Source organism: Gouania willdenowi, chromosome 6 (genome assembly GCF_900634775.1).
Source record: "Gouania willdenowi chromosome 6, fGouWil2.1, whole genome shotgun sequence".
NCBI classification, from domain to species: domain Eukaryota; kingdom Metazoa; phylum Chordata; class Actinopteri; order Blenniiformes; family Gobiesocidae; genus Gouania; species Gouania willdenowi.
The window spans coordinates 69,775,754-69,796,778 of NC_041049.1; the positions used below are offsets into that span (position 1 = coordinate 69,775,754).

Consider the following 21,025-nt stretch of genomic DNA (forward strand, 5'->3'; position numbering starts at 1 on the left):
CAGGACATACCCACCAGGCGGCCGAAAGCAACCTCAACCATCGGAACAGCTAACGCCGCCCCCCCAGTAAACAGCATCATCCCGAGGCGCCAAACAACCCAGCCCCAACCCCGGTGAGGACACCAGCACCCCCCCAGCACACCCACCCCCCAAACCGGCGAGGCAGGCCGACCCGGGCCCGCACACCGCGGGGCCCGCCCCCAAGGCCACCAGGAGACAAAGCAAGCACCAAGCCACACCCAAGGGGGAGAGGCACCCCCGCGCCCCACCCGGCCGACACAGCCCGGAAAGACCCCGCAAGGAGAGACCCCGGCAAAGCCCCCCCGAGACCCACCGCCACGCCCGACCGCACCATCTTGATGTGCTTTCACTCTATGCAGTGGCCCAGCCACCAACAGAGGGGCCAGGCCCCCACCGGAGAGGCCCAAATATGTGTACCAACCCACCACCCTGTTATGGTGCCTCTCCATTCCCCAATGGAGAGGCACTTCCCGATCCCCTGTGTGAATGTGTGTGTTTGGTGAATGTATGGGGTGTAATTAAAAGAAGGGGGATGGAGGGGAGCGGTGCTCCCCCTCCAGCCTCTGTGGATTTATGTGTATGTGGTGTAATAGGCCGGAGGGTGTAAATGATGATACACCCTCCGGGGGGTGACATGTTGAGATGCGATTAAAATTGGAGGGATTAGTAGGGCAACTAGAGGTGGGAAGGCCGCCCCCACGCCACTACATAGTAACACAGGTGGCGGCCCCCTCCACCCCCAGCCCCACCATCCAGCCCCCCAAGGGTTGGGTATTGGTGTGTGGTGCATTTAGTGAGTGAGCCAGACCAGCTGGGAGTGGGGTGAAGTGAACATGTAGGAGGCCTGTCCAGTGTGAGCCGGGCCCGTCCGCGTGGCGGGCCACGCGAGAGGGTAGATGGCGCAGACGGGCAAGTGGCACTGCGGGCCCCGGAACAGCACAGCCGGAGACCCCCCCCCACGGCACCCCCCAGACCGCGCCGGCCCCGCGGAGCACGGCGACACCCCCCACCCCCGGGCACAGCCAGGCACCAACAACATCCCCCGGCGCCCCAGGGGGCGACCCCCGCCGCCCGCCGGCCCGGAGCAACGCCACCCCGCCACCAAGGGGAGCGGCCGAGCAGGGGGGAGGCCCATGCCCGCACCAGGGCCAGCACAGGCCCACCCGGCGCCACGATACAACACTCTCCACCGGGAGGCGGCCCCGGCCCCCCCGACGAGAGAGGACGCCATCCACCGCCAAGCAGGGCCATCCCGCCAGCCACGGACCGGCAAGCCAGAGTACCGAAGCACCCCCAGCCCGGAACCGCCCCCCCACACCAACGGCGCCAATAGAGCCCCCCCCCCCCACGGAGGCAATCCCCGACGACCCACGCACCGGCACGAGACACCCCCCCGACGCCAGCACACCCCGAACAACAGCGGGCCCAAGGCCACCAGCCCCGCCCCGCCCAAGGCTGCGCAGCGCCGCCACGAGCCGCGGCCGGTCCCCGGGCAGATGGCCGGAGAGCACCTCCCCGGACACGTAGCCCAAGGATCCGCCCCCGGGGCACCCCCGCCCCGGAATCGCGCCCACGGCGCCCGGTGCACCCAGCCAGCAGACCAGCCAATCCCAACGCGGATCCACCGGGCCAGGAACCACGCGCCGCGCCCCCGCACACCCGCCCAATACGACCCCCGGGGAGGCCCCATAGCACCCCTCACCCCACCCCCTAGCCATAACGTCCACACCCCGGCCATTGCGGTCGTACAAAAAGCCCCCGAGGGGGCCCCGCCTGGCTCGTCGCACAAGCGACATCCCTAGCAAAGGTGCGCCCCAGGGAGCCAAGCCAAGGACCCGCAAGGGCCGACGGAGCAACCCACAGCCACACCCCGCCACCCAGCAACCCAGGAGGCAATCGCCGACCCCGGGCAGCAGCCACCCCCAAAGCTACCCCCACCCCGGATCCCCCCGGACCGGAGCCAAGGACCCCACCACCCCAGGCCCCCCAACGAGACCACCCCCCAGCCAGCCCACCCGGCACAGCACCGCCCGTCCCCCAGGCGGGAGCCACAGCCCCTCCACCAGTGCCCCAGGCCAACGGGAGCCCCCCAAACCCAACCCCACGGGATGGCGGGCGCAAGAGCAAAGGAGGAGGAGGGGGGGAGGACGAGACAGGGGGACAGGGAGCAAGGGGAAGGAGCGGCAGGGGAGCACGCAGGGCCCCAGCCCCAGAGACCAGCCAGATGCGCATGCAAGGGGCAACGGCGCCAAATCAAACAGCCCCGGGACTCCGTGAACACCCAGAAGGAATGCACACCCGTGCTGAGGCAACAAGGCACCCCGGCAACCCACCCCAGCCCCCCTGACCAAGACCACCCCAGAGGCCCAAGGCGGCCCCGGCCTACAGTTGGGCTAGTGCGTTAGTAAAGAGTGGTGCTGGCAGTCGCTTGCAGGCTAGATCATCAGGCTTTTAAAAATTTAGATTTAATGCAATTAAAAAAGGAGTCCAACGCTCCTCAAAGCACGTTATTTTTTTTTGTTTTCTGAGAGCAGACATCTTTTCCATGGAAATAAATTCTGTGAGGAGATTTTGCCATTGGTTTATGTTTAAGGATTTTTTGTCTTTCCAATTTAGTAATATTGTTTTTTTTGCAATGGCTAGTGCCGCAAGGATTGATTGTGATTGGTTTGCTGGAGGTTGAAGCATTGTCAGGTCTCCAATCAAACAAAGATTTGGAGATAAAGGAATTCTGTAGTCCAAAATGGAGGACAGTTTTTCAGTGATTAGAATCCAAAAGTGTTGAACTGGGGAGCAAAGCCATAAGGCATGTAAATAGGAATCCGCTGTATTCTGGGTGCACTGAGAGCAGATGTCTGTTGCTGAGAAGCCCATTTTATGCATTTTCTGTTGGGTAATGTGGGATCTGTGGAGGACCTTGTATTGAATTAGCTGAAGGTTTGTGTTTTTTGTCATCTTAAAAGTATTACAACAAATTTCTGCCCAGAAATCAGTGCTCGGGGTGATTGAGAGTTCGGCCTCCCACTTCGCGATTGGTAAGTAATTACAGTTAGTGTTCGAAAGCGCTCTGTATATTTTTGAGAGTTTTTTTGATTTTGTTGAGATTTTTTTCATATATATAGCCAGTTCTGGAGGTTGTAATGTAGTTAAGTCTAGTGGAGTGGTTTTCTTTATTGTCTCTGTTACTTGTAAGTACTGTAGAAAGTTACTTTTATTTATATCGAATGCTTGGGTTAGATTATTATATGACCTGATCTTGTCATTTTCAAAAAGGTCTTGGAGATGAGTGATTCCACTCTCTTCCCATGTCTTCAGATAGAGTGGTGTTTTTTTATTTTTAAAGTCGGGGTTGTGCCAGATTGGAGAGAGTATACTAGTTTTTAATTGGCCATTTGTGATGTCCAGGGCTTTCCACCATGCAGTCAGTGTGGAGGCAATTAGTGGGTTTTTAAAGCAGTTGTGATGTTTGAGGGTCGCAGTGATAAAAGGGAGATCAGAGAGTTTAATGTGTTTGCAGTCTAACTGTTCTATTTCTAGCCAGGTGTTGTAGTATTCTTTTGGATTTAGCCATTCTGTTAAATATAGTATTTGGTTTGCTAAGTAATAATGCATGAAATTAGGGGCTTCTAAACCACCCTCGTCTTTGTTTTTTTGAAGGGTAGAAAGGCTTATTTTAGGTTTTTTATTTCTAGTATAGAATTTTGTAGTTGTAGAATCTAATCTTTGAAACCATTGTTTTGGTGGTTTCAGTGGTATCATTGAGAACAAGTAGTTTATTTTTGGTAAGATTTTCATTTTAACTGAGGCTATCCTGCCAAGTAGTGAGATGGGGAGATTGTTCCATCTCCGCAGATCTTCTGTGACTTTGTCCAACATCGGATCATGATTTAGTTTAATTAATTCATTTAAGTTTGGTGATATATTTAAGCCTAGATATTTAATTGTATTTGTGGTGGAGGGGTGTTGTGGATTTTGGTGTGCAGGATTCCAAGAGTTTTTTGTCAAAGGGAGGATTGATGATTTTGTCCAGTTAATGGAATAGTCTGATAATTTAGAGAAGCTGTTTATTAGATTAAATACTTCCTCTAAAGAGGATTGCGGTTCTTCCAAATAGAGTAAAATGTCATCCGCGTAGAGATTAATTTTGTGTTCTGAGATGGATGAGTGGATTCCTTTAATAACAGAGTTCTGACGTACAGCTGCTGCGAGAGGTTCAACGAATATTGCAAAAAGCAAAGGTGAGAGTGGACAGCCTTGTCTGGTTCCCCTCTGCAGTGTGAAGCTTTGGGATGTTATTTTGTTTGTGGTTACTGAGGCCTTAGGTTTATTGTACAGGGTGGAGATCCATTGTATGAATGATTCTCCGAAGCCAAATTTGCCAAGGACAGTTAGGAGGAATGACCAGTTTACTCTATCAAATGCTTTTTCTGCATCGAGTGACAAGATTATTGTTTTCTTTTTAGAGTTCTGTGCCATGTTGATCACATTAAACAGTCTTCTCACATTGTCTGTGGAGTGTCTATTTTTAATAAAACCTGTCTGGTCTTGGTGTATAATTGACTGTACTACTTTCTCTAACCTGGATGTGAGTGCTTTGGAAATAATTTTTAAGTCTGTGTTAATAAGTGAGATGGGACGATAGCTTGAGGGTAATATGGGGTTTTTGTCTGGTTTAAGTAACAATTTAATGTTCGCTGTATTCATGTGACCTCCTACATGCCCTTTATTTTTGATCTCTGTTACTACTCTGAAAAATAGTGGAGCCAGCATTGACCAGAAATGTTTAAGGAATTCAGCAGGGAACCCATCTGGACCTGGTGCTTTGCCTGTTGACATGCTATCTAAAGCATTTTGTAATTCTTGTAAGGTTAATGGTGAGTCTAAGGTGGTTTTCTGATCTATAGTGAGCTGTGGTAGGTTTAGTTTATTAAGAAAGGTTTTAATATCTTCAGGGTCAGGGTTTAAATTTGATGAGTATAAGTTTTGATAATAATCATGAAAGATGTTATTAATGTCCTGAGGTAAGTTTAAAGTTTGACCTGCGTTATCAGAAATTGCTGCTATAAAGGAATTTTCTTTATTATGTTTGAGCTGATTTGCTAAATATTTGCCTGATTTATTATTGTAGTCAAAGTTTTTGTATCGTAATTGTTGCAAAATGAAGTCGGTTTTTTTAGATAAGATGATATTCAGATTAAGTTTTGTATTTTGGAGTTTTTCCCATAAAAGTTCAGAAGGGTTAGCTGCGTATTCTTCCGTAAGTTTTTTGATCTTTTCTTCAAGTGTTTTTTCTGCTATCTGTTCCTGTTTTTTCTTAAAAGAAGAGTATGATATAATCTTCCCTCTAATGACAGCCTTGCCAGTTTCCCAGAGTAAGGACGGTGATATTTCCGGGGAGTCGTTTGTCAATAGAAAGTCCTCCCATTCTTTTCTTATAATTTTTTCAAATTTACTGTCATTAAGTAATGAAGTGTTAAAGCGCCATAGAGAGGATACTTTCTGATTAGAGTCACACTGCAGGGTGAGGGATATTGGGGCATGATCGCTAATAATTATAGGATGTATTTTAGATGACATCTTATGTACGATGGAATTATTTGAAAGAAAAAAGTCAATTCGGGAGAAGGATTTATGCACGGGGGAGAAGAAGGTATATTCTTTTTTAGTTGGGTTATTCAGTCTCCATACATCTCCTATTCCAAGATCTTCCATGTAATCCATTAATACTTTAGCAGATCGAGATGGTTTTGTATTTGAGCACTTACTAGATCTGTCCAATGATGTGTTGAGCGCCAGATTGAAGTCACCTCCGATGATTAGAGACGAGTCTGCAGAAAGGTCTGAAAGCTCTGAGAAAATTCTATGGAAAAAATCAGGGTCATCATTATTGGGGGCATATAGATTAAGAATTGTGAAACATTTATTATAGATTACTACTTTGATAATAATATATCTACCCTCTGGGTCTATGACGGAGTTGATTATGTTAACGGGTAACTTTTTGTTGAGAAGAACCGAGACTCCTCTTTGTCTGGAATTGAAACATGAATTATATATCTTGTTAAAATTTGAATCTGTCAGGGATTTTTCTTCTGATTTAAGTAAGTGAGTTTCTTGAAAGAAGACAATGTCTGGCTTTATGGTTTTAACAGTTAGAGCTCAAACTGTTACTTGTATTTGTGGTAAATCTTAATAGTTTTTTTTTTGCATTCGGTGCCATTTTACAAAGAGCAGTTGTTTGTTTCTTGCTTTGCATATGCCTCTCTGCACAATGTGCTTGGTAACGATAAAAGTAGTATATGCAGGAGAGTCATGATTTCACTTTTAATTATGCTGAACTCTATTCCTTACAAACCTCCGTTTATTTTAATGTTTAAAATCCAACCTTTGCCTAATTGAAATGATAATCTTATAATTGATAGCACTTAGTTGTTGTTTATCGTTGCATTCAATAGCTGATGTATCGTTATTTAAAGAATATTGCAAAATGGGCATCTAAGGCAATTGCATCATTGTACGATGCTCTATGATAGATTGGTAACTTGCGTTCCCTGTGCCACATTTTTGCTACAAACCGTAGCACTCTCATAACCTCTGTTACACTAGTACACTGGAAAGGCATGCTCATTTTTTAGCTCTATTGGTGTTGAATAGATCTTAGCGATTGAGAACTAAGTCATGGAAATTTGGTAAAGTATTTTGGAAAAGTTCTGGAAAAGTTTTGAAAAATCATGGTGAAAAAAGTGTGGGAACCCTCTAAGTTGCCGTTGCTAATTGTAATTGGCAATTTTTGCCTCATTGAAACAGTTTCAAAGGGATTTTGTGTATTGTTGTCAAAACCAGTTCCATGGTTTATTTAGGCCACCTTGCTGAAAAAGCTTGGTGAGGCAGCAATTAGTGCCAGCCATAAACAGTCAGGAATCCTGCTGAGAGCTGCCACGGGTAGTTGCCCTCACAGCCACAATCTGGAGTTCCCCCTTTGTCTCCGGATGTATCAGATAAAGAGCCAGCTGCCTAGAACACTCTAGGAGCTTGAAGCCTCACTCTACGTTTGGAGAAGAGAAAGAAAATTTGCAAAAACGATGGACAAAATCCTGAGGAGACGCGAATAAGAATCGTAAACTTCTAGTGAGATTCAGTTGAATGAAGATCAGTTGGCTTTAATCCTTTTTGTCATGTCATATATTTGGATATGTCTAATGCCATCTGAATGTAATGCATGACCTCAGCGCTCGGATGCGACTTACAGCCCTGGCTGCAGGTGGAGCAACAATGACATCATGGGGAATGTATTGCTGGGCCGGTCACAATTCCTGCTATTTGTCTGGTCGTTGGAGAGTTCCTGGTACTTTAATAAATCATATCTCATCTCTGTCCCTTGTCAGACTACGGTAACTCGCTTCAAGATGTTTCTGTCATGACATCATAGTTCTACAATGGTGAACGACTGACTGTTTTAATATAGGCAGGAGTGAGATAGACCTGCTAGGATATTATTTTCTATTTATTTAATGTGGTTTCAAGATTTGAATTTCACATCTTTTCTTCTGTAGTTTTTTCCTCATAAGTCTTGATCCTAGAAGGATAAACATGTATCTGTGTGGCAAAGTTTATCTGGCTTCTCACTTGTATAATATATATTTCCAAAATGTTTATTACTTAAAGGTCCAGTATTATGCTATTTTTCACCCATCTCCATTTGTTCTACGAACCCCAACAACAAAATATTTGAGGTTTTTTTTCCCAAATTTGCCTGTTTTACAGAGTTTTAGCCTCTGAAAAGTGACTTTCTCAGCAGTTGTAAAAAAAAACAGGCTGTTTTGGGTCCTGCTTATTCACATTCATGAGTGGGCGTGTCTGTAGACGCAGACTTCATGCCTCACTCTTGCGAGAGAGATCAGTGATCACCAAAGCAATTTTCTTTTTCTATTCACACTGGTGTTGTGGTTTTCAGCCAAAAAACTGCACATTACAGTAAAACACATGGCTATTTAAGCAGTTACTGTGATTGTGAATCAGACAAAACACTGTTTCATCATGTGTATGCGGGGGCAGCAGCAGCAGCGGAGTCAATCAGCTGTTTCTGAATGAGAATAACTCACCTGAGCTGCTACGTCACTTTCTTCTTCTCCTCCTCTCCTCTATTAACTACATAAATAGTCTATTTAAAGTCATAATCATTTATTTTGCCCAACCATGTCAGATCAAGTCAAAGGCAATACGAGGCGATATAACGGGTACTAAAAATGGAACTGCTCCGTAGGAGGATTTTCTGCTAGTCAGTTAGCGGGGAAAATCCAACTCGCCCATTTGGAGCTGACTTTTTACACAATGTGGAAAAACAAAGGAGGGAGGAAACTGAACTTTTTCAACTTTGACCCTTTGAACGTGGCAAAACCATTGTATATTTTTCATAATACCGCCCCTTTAAATGGAATAATACACCACATACTAATGATGTTACTTTATATGGCTTTTACAAAGTTAAAAGTCTTTGAAACAACTTATTTTAAGACCGTCATGAACCTTCACATGTGGTCAAGGGATTAATAAACAAGACAGTCTTTGGTTTTTCTAGAGTAGAACTTGGTCTTTTTGCTCATATGGCTGTTTTTTTTTAGCATGAGATCAAAGGCAACATCACATGTATCTATCTTTTTTTAAGTTGACTGTTTTAAATTGTTTTTGTTTTTTTTTCAAATTGAAACTCGAGTTTTCTAGCATGCATTGTATTTGCAGCTCATGTATTCCCACTGTCGCTGTCTGTGTTCTGCTGCTTGTTTGTTCTGATAATAAACACTTGGTTTCCAAAAAGTGGCACATGGAGATGATTAGATATCTATCTTCTTTCAAATACTGGAGCCATTGCCAATTACTGCCAGAGGAAGGAAGTAATTTGGGCTAAATTCAGAAGTGTAGAGAAACCCAAGGTTAGCTAGACTTTACTTCCTGTCGTCAAATCAGAATTTTACATTCTTCCCATTGGCTTTTTTTGAATGATTTATGAGCTAAAAGTTATGATTTCGCAATGTGCTTAAAACTTTCTTACTAAACATTTTTGAATTATTTGTAACTTTGTTGAGAGCCATACCCCTAATGATGGTATATTGTTGCCTGTCTGTATCTGTGTAGGACGGTTGCTTTCCCACTAAAAACCCAAAGGAAGTGGCAAAGGATGTCAAAAGTTTGTTCCTTTTGTGATAAGAAAAATATGTTTAGTCAAATCAAGATTGCAATTTAGATTTTGGTTAATCGTTCATGTCTACCCTCACCTTTTCTGCAGAAATCTGCTGCTATACTTAAAAGTTTTCAATAATAAAACTAAATTTGATAAAGAAAACCAATTATAAGCTGTTTTCTTCCTGATTTTGCAAATGTGATTTGTGGCATTTTTGAACAATGTTATATATATATATATGCTGTATACCTTAAGCCCAATAATCTGTGAAATAGATTATTATCATCACACTTTAAGTTAAATATTTACATTTGTAAAACAGTATTAATTTGTTGTCATGACACTTTACTTGGATAGACAAACAACTACTACTGCTACTACCTTGGTTTGGTTAGTTGAACCAAAGTAAAGTAATAGTGTGAACCTGTTTATATACAGTATATACATTATATGTCGGTAATTAATTACTCAGATAATGTCTCACAGGTAACGCTCACCTATGCTACTTCCTCACAAACAGAGGGTTATACTGACACAAAAAAGGCTCACACGCCTACACAAAAAATATTTATAGCAATATTTTTATTGATTAGGAAGCCTAACAAGGTAATCAAGAGATAGGAAAGAAATTAAATGATAGATATTTGTTTTTAGTGTATTTTACTGCTGATTTAGGACCTGTTAGCATAAAAGATGCTAACACATGAGGAAGATTAACTTTTATTAGGTTATTTATTTCAGGCTCAGTAATTGTAAATAATTGTAATTGAACTTTAGTAATTTACAACATAATTGTATTTGACTTTCAGAAGATAAAAAATAATTGTAATGTAATTGGAATTGGAAAAATTGCTGGGCACTCTAATTGTAATTGACTTCAACCCTGACACTCACCCATGCTACTTCCTCACAAACAGACCCTGTTTACCTCTCCTTTGCCCATTGGAAGCCGTTTGTTACTGTTGGATTTGGTTTACCAAGTCATGTTTATCAAATAGGTTTCCTCAAAATAAAAAAAATACAACGTGCTTACAGTCTAAGCAGACTTTCCACCTCTTAACCCGCGGCTCTTATAGTTTAAACCCACCAGCTGTGTTTCCCATGAACAATTCCTTATATAGCTGGGTTTGTTGCCTGAGCCGACTGCAACCAGAATGTCATGCCTGCAGGGAGTGGTTCATGTCTAATATGTGTTGACTCATGGTTTTTAATGAGATTTAGGATGCAGCAGCAGGATTTGTGGAGAACGGGTGGGCATTGCTTGCAGGTCTGCTGGCATTGTTGATGCTCGAGGTTTTTTTTTTTTTTTTTTTTTTTTTGGCACTGTGGTTTTGAAATTTGTGCAAAATATGCCACATTTAAGCAGGAGCAGTGTTTTTATCAAGGCTTATTGCAGCGTGATGACTTGTCGAGTGGCTAAGGTCCACAAATGAACATGTTTACTTTAAATGTTTTCCTTGCTGTTGTATTCATTAAAAAAACATGATACAGGTCTTTTCCCTTGCCCAGTCTATTAGTGACAAAGCAGGTTAGCTGTGTTTTATATTTATTCATGACGCCTGCCGAGAACTTGCTGACTTTACAGGTTATTTTTATTCAGGATGACGTGTAGCTTGCTGTTTGGGGATCCTGCTGTTTACATTAACTGGGGTATCACTCATCAATGTCCCCCACCCATTATTAAAATTATCATCTGGCATGAGATCAGCCTATGAGAGGGTTGTTTTCTTTGACTTCCTGTATATGACGAGCAGGGTACAACATCCCAGGCAGGAGTTAGGCTACTCAAATACAGCAGATTTATTATTGTTTCTAAGTCCCACTCCCAGCCATTGGTTTTGTTAGAGTTTTTAAATTATAAAGAACAGTTGGGTAAGCCGATTAACCTCGTCTATGAACATTGCCTTTCTTAAGTTATTGCAGATGATTTGAAAAAGAAAAATTCAATTAAAAAAAAAAAAGGAAGAAGAAGAAAAAGTGTTTTGCAATCACTGCAAACTTGAAATTGCGTGTATCACCTTTAAGTGTAAAACACAGTGCCAGCAGATCCCTCACCTACGCAAAGACATTTGAAATGCAGCTCATGGGAGGAATAAAGATCAAATCTACTGTGAAATTATGACTTTTCTCTTGACTCTGAGATAACTAGTTTTCCCTGACAAACCTAATAAAACATTATTGTTCTTGTGGTGGGAAAAGGTACCCTTTGTTTTATTTATATACATTTCCACGTTAAGATTTTTGACATAAAGTTCGTGTAAGGCGACGACTTTGAATTAAAAGAAAGTAAAAATGTTTGCAAATAAAATTGCGTTTTACTGTGTCAGTTTTTGCAGTATAAACATACACAACTCGCTGCTTTTTTTAATATACTAGTGCAGTGCCCGTAGGAAGTATGTATAGCTATAGAAAAGTAGTAGCTTTACATGGGAGCTTTAATTCATCTTTAATTCAGAATAAAAGTTCAATCCTCTTTAAACTGACCTTGTAAACACTTAATTCCTAATGCAAATTTAATTCTAAATCAAACACACACACGGTTCACCCATAGTGAGTAAAAAGTGAAGCCACTCCAGCAGAGTGTTGGCGCTCTGCCGGCCGGGACAGGCCGCCTCCAACCTGGCCAACTGCGCCGCCGCCACCCGGTGATCAAGGTCATCAACGCCAGCAAAGGCTCATCGGTCCTACCACCTCAGTGATGATGTCATCAGTCCCAGCTCTCCAGTGATTGGCTCTGGCACACATGTGACTGTGCTGGCTTCGCTCCCGGAGGACAATTTTATGAAATAATTAATTAACGGTATCATTGCAGTTCAAACAAATCCGACGTCGCACACCTTTGAACCAAGCAGCAGCCATGTTGAAAGTCTCTGGTCAATTTGAGCCTGATCCGCAGAGACATTTGAGGAACACACACACACACACACACACACACACAGACAGTGATTGCTTGCTTTATATACAGACGTGGGTAACAATGCCAGTAATCACTATTGTTTAGAAGTTGTAAATTACTAAGAAATAAAAAGCTAAAGATTAAAATGTATACTTAGTATAAACCACAGTTTTTATATGTGTATTAAAATATAGATTGCTTTTCCTATAAAAACCAGGCTTTTAAAAAAAAAAAACAGCCAAATTGGTGAAAGTTTGTGAACTTCTTTTTCTACTTTTTCCGACACTACGCTGGACTTTCTGGGTGTTTTGGTGACAGGGTGACAGCTTTCAGTGAGCTATTGCTACATTCTTGTAAATTCCTAACACGAGCTCCCAGAAACCAAAAAAATCCCCACACTGTCGTCTCCTGCCATGTTTTTACTGGCCTGAATCCACTCCTGACTATGTTTCATAGTGGGCTGCTCGCCTGTTGCTATCTTTGGTTGATGCTGGTCAGGATTGGCTGGGAGTTATTCATAGTGCAGAAAACAAATATCTTACCCAAAAACATTACATGGCGGTACTGACCGTAAGAGATGCTATTATGTTTTGAACTATAAATAGAAATAGACCAGTTGTATAGTTGTGTTAACAGTATTTATTCTGCCCGATAACTTTTACACTGTGAACCCGTAGTCATTCCCTGCTGCTCTATAACCCAGTTTACCCCCAAAAACAGACATTTGAACTATTTTCAATTCAACTTTATTCATATACCGCAACTTACAACAAATGTTATCTCATAGTGCTTACCAAAATATAAAATTCGTAATAATAAGGAAGAAAACCAACAAAATCCACACGAACAAGCATTTAGCGACTGGGAAGAAACAACTCCCTTTTAACAGGAATAAATCTCTGTTAGAACCAAAGGTGGCAGCCATCTGCGTGGACTGGTTGGGGTTAGTGGACAGAAGGAAGAGAACACAACAGGATAGAGAGATAGAACATGTCTACGTCAGAGTGTTTTACACCCTTGGCTTTTCTAAAACTTAAGTTTATATGTGGACATGTTGGAACTGAACTGATACCTGCACTCTCTTCTCATCTCCTGCAGAAATAAAACTGCTGCTTTGGACCACCCTGTGAATAAAGTTTCAAAATAAAGACGGCAAGCCTTGCAGGTAAGGGATGTGTTCATTTTCAACAGTTGTTTTTTGTCGACGATGACTAAATTTTGTTGACGCCCCTTTTTTCCATGATGGTAACAAGACGGTGACAAGCTAATATCCATAATGGATATTGGTCCGATAATAGCCTGAAAACGAATATCGGATTCAAATTTCCGGATTTTCGATTTTTTTTTTTTTTTACATTTTTTAATTTTTTTAAAAATTTTTATTCAATTGTAGAATATTGTAGATATTATGTTGAAGGTTTAAAATTATGTAATCAATTGGTTAATAATAAATGGGTCAGTTTTTCTCATACCTGCTGTTGCTGACTTGTTTAAAATCACTTGATGAAGCCTTTTCTAACATTCCACACGACACAATAAGTTATTATTTCTTTATTAAAGAAAAGATAGAGAGAAAAAAAAAAAGTATGTATGATTCATGCTGATATCGGATCAATATTGGTATCGGCCGATACGCAAGGCTGTGATATCGGTATCATATTGGAAATGAAGAAGTTGTATTGGGACATCTACTAAACGTGACTCTTATGACTAAAACGTGACGATGCGTGGTTGAGTTTTCGTTGACATGATGAGACTGGACGATAACGTCAGTGACTGACCTGTCAGACGTTCAAAAAGCACAACATGTCTGTCAAAAGCTAAAAAATTCCAGTATATCAGCAATGCCTTATTGGGTCACGCCCCCCACTGCGGTCACTAGTCACACATACACACCATTGAGTTTATTAAGTTATTAATTATGGAGCATGGTGGCAGCTTCAACAAAGAGGCTTGGTGGTCAGAAGCGACTAAATGATCCATGTGTACGAGCAGCCCGAAGGTGGTGAAAAAGCACAGGGAGGTTGATTGTCCAGGGTTAACGTCCTTCACTTTAGCAGCAGCGTTAGCACACAGGTCTGTGTGAGAAACGCTGCAGCCTTTATTACATTCACTGTTACTCACTAAACATTTGCAGATAAACTCTCGACTCTAATGCTCCCTCTCTCTCTCGCTCGTCCACTCGCACACACACGCGACTGTCCTTCTCTTAAAGCCTTAAAGGAGCCACACACTTAAATAATACTTAAAAATTAGACTAAAACCTTTTTGACTTTCCGTCGACTAAAACTATCACATTTTGAAATGACTAAAATGTGACTAAAACGAATCAGCATTTTCGTCTATAAGACTAAGACTAAAACTCAAAAGGCTTCCAAAAACAACACTGATTTTCAACCTTCTGTTAATTGCGTGGCGTTCTAAACAGTTGATCACATGACAACCACTGAAACAATTTACTACAAATCTAGGATTTATAAGAATGTACAGAATGTTTTCAAACAAATAGGACAATGCAAGAAGTATCTGGCCGATATACTATTTGCTTTATATTAGCGCTGGGCGATATGGACCAAAACTCATATCTCAATATTTTTTTCCTCAACATGACGATATACAATATAAATCTCGATCATTTTAGTTCAATAAAATCTTAGCAGAAAGACAAATCTGCAAAATGCTACACAAGCACATTTATTAACAAACAGCTGCACAATATGTGCCACATTTGGCTTTTTCTCCTATAAAGTGAAAGCAGCAACTCCTAAAACGAGTATTTTACTATTTTTATACAAAGTAAGCTATAAAAATAAGTATATCAATATAGGCAATATTGTAATTTTTTTGGAATATCGATATATCGCCCAGTTCTACTATACAGTATATGTATTTTCTATTTTAGCCCATAATCATCTTTCTGGTAAGACCTAATTGAGAAAAAAAATTCAAGATTTCTATAGTAAAAAAACGTTGATATTTTTATCATGTGTCGCCATTCTGAGAAAAAAAAATACTGATATATTTTTTGTTCCATGATCGGCCAGCCCTAGCGAGAATCAGAAAAAGCTGGATTTCACAAGTTTCAAAAGTGACCCTGAATGCACCATCGTTTCATTTTGTGTAATTTTGTTGACAGTTTGTGTATCTTTGGAGCTATTCTGTAATGTGTTGTGGTTTTGTAATAATTTTGTTTGTTTAAGTGGTTGTTGTGTCCGTCTTTGTTGCCATTTTGTGTATTTTAGGAATTTTTTGTGTACTCCATTATGCTGTCAATTTGTGTGTTTTGGGAGTTATTTTATGTTATGTTGGGCTTTATATTCCTTCCAACTTCTTGAAAAACAATTTTTGGGGATGTGTTTTGGGGGCCGCCAGTTGCCTATGTTTGCAGTATGTGAACACAACATAAAGTTTTTTACAAATGTTATTGTCCTAGTAGAGTAGCAACACAGTGGAGGTTTAGTGGACGCTCTCTTTTTTTCCCATTTAGACGTTCTTATAGTGTTGAGATATTTTATGCAAAACGGGGCCGGGTGTAACATTCCAGTGTCACTTAGACGAGCACTCTGAAAGTCTGTCTATTGACTGTTGGTGTATGTCCAGATCCATCAGGATTACTTCCTGTTGACTCGTAAAAAGCTCTTTCAGTTGCTGTGTCTATTGATTGTTGCATTAGCCTACACTGACTGGCCTTGATAAATGGATGTGACCATGGCCTGTGTTATTTGTTGAAACTAAAGAGCTACCATGTTAAAAAAGTCAACTACGGTATGTTTCCCTTCTAGCGGCTGACAGTTTTACAGTAAAACGTGCCATTAAAGTGACAGTCAAGTCAAAGCATATTAAGTCCTTAACTTTTAGATAATGTTGTGTAAGTGGTGGTAAATCTCACCTGGGTTTGTCCTTGAGCACCATTGTTTCTAATGTGGACAAGGTCAGTAGAGATCAATAAATTAGTAGGCGTCTGGAGCGTGTATCCTCATCACACTCCCCACCCTGCCTCTCCATTAATCCCCTGACATCCTCCCGCTAAGTGGACTGTGGAAACAAGCAGCTGGCAGAGTTCCCATCAACGCACATCACAGAACAGGAATTACCAGCAAAAAGAGTCACAGACATCTGAAACATCAATATCAAATGATCCGTGGGTCAGCCTCTAAGGAATATACACACCGCTCTATTTTTCATCTTTAATTGACTGTACTTGTGTAGTTACTATAAAATATTGTCCCCTAAAAATGACTAAATTAAACTTCAAAACTGCTTGAAAATGCTGTATTGCTAATTCACATTGACTGGTTTGTATGACATTATGGTGAATTACAACAGAGCTTTAAGATGTACTGTAAGGACATCCTAAGTATATGATTTAAAGGTCAATATTTTTCAGATTAAGACACATTGTAGGCTTTATAGATAATACATCAAAGAACGTTTGGTTGGAATAATTTAAAATATTGAAATTGCGAAAAAGTTTGTTCTGATCTCCGCTGTCAACACTGTTTTTTTTTTTTTTGACATTTTCAGAAAAGGTTCGGGCACTGCATTGTGGGATGTGGAGTCGCTTAAACAGATGCATAGAAGTAGTTTTACTTCTGTGATTACTTGTGTTTGCCCCTAAAAACTTTATTAAAGTGACTTCACAAACTGAAAGTTACAGCAAAACAATAGTTGATGTTTCATTTGCAGCTTACACGAAAAGACCTGAATCCAGGTGAAATTGAATGTCTCGCTGAGTGAGCTGATGTCACAGGAAATACTGGGAATAAACTAGAATTACTGTTTTCCTCTGGCAAAGAAGCACAAGAAATCACAGTAAGAATCTTGAATAATTGCCTTTCCTGAAGAAAATGCAAGTGAGGATGCAAGTGCTGACCTACGTCGCACTGCATTAGCTTAGCATTAGCTAGCATTTGCTTAGCATTATTCTAGTGTTAGCATTAGCCTAGCATTAGCACTAACCTAACATTAGCATTAACCTTGCAGTGGCATTGTCACCACCGAATCCTTTCAGATCCTTCCAACACATGCGCGAAACGGGTTTCTTCCAGTTGGCCTATTTTACGGCAGATTAAATACTATTTAAAAGGTTGAAACCCTGCTATTTAAAAAGAATCAGAAATGTATGTTTTGAGTGAATTCTGATTTCTTTTGGTTTTTATCTTGTTTTCTGTTTGGTTATTGATTGTCAATGTTGTGTATTTTTATTCGTTTTTTTTTTATTTATTTTTTTTTATTACCAATTAAAAACACCACAAAACAGTCACATATTTAAATGTGTACTATAAAAATATTTAACAAACATTGTATGGTTGGTTTACATTCAAATATCAGTCCCAGCAGCTCTGTCGTGAGGAAGTGACGTAGTCTACGTGCATTGAAAGGATCTGAAAGGATTCGTTAGTGACGCCATTAGCCTTGCATTAGCATTAGTCTAGCATTAGCATTTTCCTAGCAATAGCAATAACCTAGCATTAGCTGAACATTAGTAATACAGTTGAAAAAGGTAGAAATGGGTTGAATGGTCCAAATCAGTTGAAGAATGGCTGGGGATAATGGGGTTAAAAGTTGGAAAAGTTGAAATTTTCAGTAGAAATAAATGGGAGATAAAACATGCAATAAGTCAAAAAGTTTAAAAGTTATAAATCATAAAAATACAAGCATAAATCTCGGAAACTTTCTAATTTTTTTGATAGCTTAATTGTCAAAATCGAACAAAGGGTGTAGGAGGAGTTAACGCAGACGGAAGAAAAAATAGATAATTGCATCCTCACTGATGAAGGGAAAACACTTTGATACAGTATATCCACATCCCACAATGCAATGCAGAAAACCTGTATGAAAATGCCAATAAGATTGTTTACAGTGGTGATCAAAACAAACTTTCGAGTGGCAATTACGACCGTTTCCCTCTTTTTCTCAAGTAAATAATCTTTCAGATATTGATCAATGAGGCCTACACAACAACAAAGTTGCTCTTTGTTACTTAAAGTGTGTTAGAAAGATGCTGGTTTATCTCTGTATTCTGCTATAGCTGTCCCAGGCCTAGCAGCATACTGTAGTTATGGCAGGAATGTGTTATTGCATGAGAGCAGGTCAACATTTCTTCTCCTCAGTAAAGTCTGCCAAGAGATAAACATGCTTTCCCGTGTATACTGTCATGCAGCACTACCACTCATCATTTAAGAATGTAGATATTTCACGTGTTGGTAATATGAGCTGCTGTTTACTTTTAAACCCTACGTCCTCAGTGAAACTATGAATCATTGTTGTTCCAGTTTATTCTTAGTATCCTGAGTTAATACATTGTTTCTCCTTAACCATACTTGGAATAATGAATATGTTGATGTGCTGCCCACAGGCAATTTTATTAGATTTCCCTGAAGTTCATCTCAACTGATTTTGCCTCCTACTTCCCAGGTTTCTGCACTTCTCATCAGAAGTTAATTAGATTAACATTGTCTCAACCATATCATCTAACACAGGGTTCTCAAAAACATCCATGCATCTACATGAGGTGCATTAATGTTCATTTTAATTACATTTTAGATCTTCAGATTTTAATTTGACCTTTTCTAACGTCAGCCACCACATCAGAGAATGATCTCTGTCTATTGGCTGTGATTAATGTCCTACAGCGAAGGTTATTAAGTGTGAACCACTACACCATACTGTGCAAATAACATGGAGCACGGTTGAACAACATGTGACTGCCTTCATTTGCAGACTTTCAACAGGTTTAGACAGGCATGTAAGAGCAAGGAGGCTTCTGGAAACTATCTGTAGGATTTGACTTTCTATTTCTAAGTTTTGGCCTTTATTTATTTTGTTCAACTGATGCAAAAAAAAAAGCCATTTCACTACAAAGGGAAGAGATGTATGTGTCCATACCAGCCTGTCATTGTCTGATCTGGTAGATCTCAGAAGCTAAGCAGGTCTGGGCCTGGTTAGTGGTTGGATGGAGACCACTGAGAATTCCAGGTGCCACAGTGGGGGACAGTCGCTGCAGTGGTATCTGTCATTGTGTCCTTGGGCAAGGCACTTCATCCACATTGCCGAGTATGAATGTAGTGTGTGAGTGAGTGTTGATGATGGTCAGAGGGGCTGATGTCAGCCTCGCCTCCTTCAGTCTGCCCCAACGCAGCTGTGGCTACAAAGTAGCTTACCACCACTAAGTGTGGAGTGAAACAACAATGCCTTAATTCTGTAAAGTGCTTTGAGTGTCTATGATAAAGCGCTTTATAAAATTCAATGCATTATTATTATTATTAATAAATCCTTGTAGACAATCTAGAGTTCAATGTGTTGGATGAAATGCAGAGAGAAAGAGAAAGAGAGGTAAATTAACAAATGAAAGCATTAAAAATATGGGGTTTTATAATGTTTATTTTGTTTAAAATGATAATAATACTAAATATTACCAGAAACTCACAAAATGACACCAAAAACACACACACTAAGAGAGAAAAAATACTAGTACCAGCCACACACAAAACTACAACAAAGACACACTAAATGAGGGAAAAATACACAAGATCACTACAAAATAGACAAAAATAACAGAGAAACATACAAAATGACACCAAAAATAGACATACTGAGATAGAATAATTAAAATAATACCAACAACACACAAAATAAGAGAAAAATATACTGAATAATTAAAAGATCAAACAAACAACGACAAAATGATGATAGAAAGAACATGAAATGAAAATACAAGGTCAGTCTTGGTCCCACATCAGGAGGGAAATGACAGGAAATGATTAATGAAATTATAGAAATAAATATATTCAGGAATCATTCTACTTATTTATAAAAGTTGTTTTTTCACAGAATACTGAGCAAAATGTTGTAGACGGACGTAAGGGGCTACTTGTAAAAGTAAGAGAAAGGGTACTGGAGCTGAAAAAGTTTGAGAACCACTGATTTAACTCATATAAAAGAAAACTTATACAGGCAGGTTGTGATCCCATCGTGATATTCAGTTAGTTTATTTGGTATTTCTACATCTAATTTAACCTTATATTTTGTATAGCCCTAATGCCAGCACAACGCTGACCTGTGGAGCCCGTCTACTAGACCTCTGAAGGTGTGATGTGGTATTTGGCACTGAAGTGTTAGCAGCTGGTCCTTTAATTCCCATAGGTTCTGAGGTGTGGCTTCCATAGATTTAACATGTTTGTCCTACTCTTGACATCTGGGAATAACAGTTCCATTAAACAGTGTAAATGGTTTGTAATAATAATTCATTAAATTGTAATTTCCAATGTAGCATGTGTCTCGTTAGCTTTGACTATAGCGTGAAACTGGCTTCAGTGGTAAATAGTAATCAACTATTCATTTAATAGGATATAAATGGTAATAGTTTTGTTATTACGAGAGTATTTGCTGGATACAAGGGGAGCTTTTGATTGATCAGAATAAATGAGATCTAGTAGAATTAGATTTGTTCAGCTTGGTTCCCAGCCTCAATAACCCAATGCTAGACCCTGTTTTCAACCCCCTCTATTGCATGTTTTTTCAGCTGTGTTTACATGCCAGCTCTGTGACTCTGAAAGGAGAAATAAATGTTCTTTCTCCGTCCCAGACCCATGACGGTCATCAGTACTCAGGATCAATCATGTATCTAATCCATGGTGCAAAAAACATCTATTTGTTTTTTTGTTTGGTAACAATTCTGTTCACATCAGTAAAGTAATCAAACCAAGTCAAACTACAATGAGGTGTATCATTGTTCACGTGTTTGCAAAAACAAAAATAAACTAAATGACTGAATAATTACTATTACCTGATTCTACTAAAAAATAATAGTATTTTTTTTGTATTATTATTTTTCAATGGATAAAATAAGATGAAAAGTAGAATCGCATCCAGTGCAAAAGCAAAATAAACTGTATGGTGGAGAATGACAGATATTGAACTGGTAAATA

The 21,025-nt window shown here is 40.4% G+C and overlaps 1 protein-coding gene across 1 annotated transcript in view; it reads left to right on the top strand.

The window, feature by feature from the left end:
• peak1 (pseudopodium-enriched atypical kinase 1) overlaps positions 1-21,025 on the top strand; it is a 109,650-nt gene that overhangs the window by 17,255 nt on the left and 71,370 nt on the right. The window contains exon 2 of the mRNA XM_028450314.1: positions 13,194-13,260. The gene's annotated coding sequence lies outside the window, so the exon portion shown is untranslated. The remainder of the gene's footprint in view (positions 1-13,193; positions 13,261-21,025) is intronic.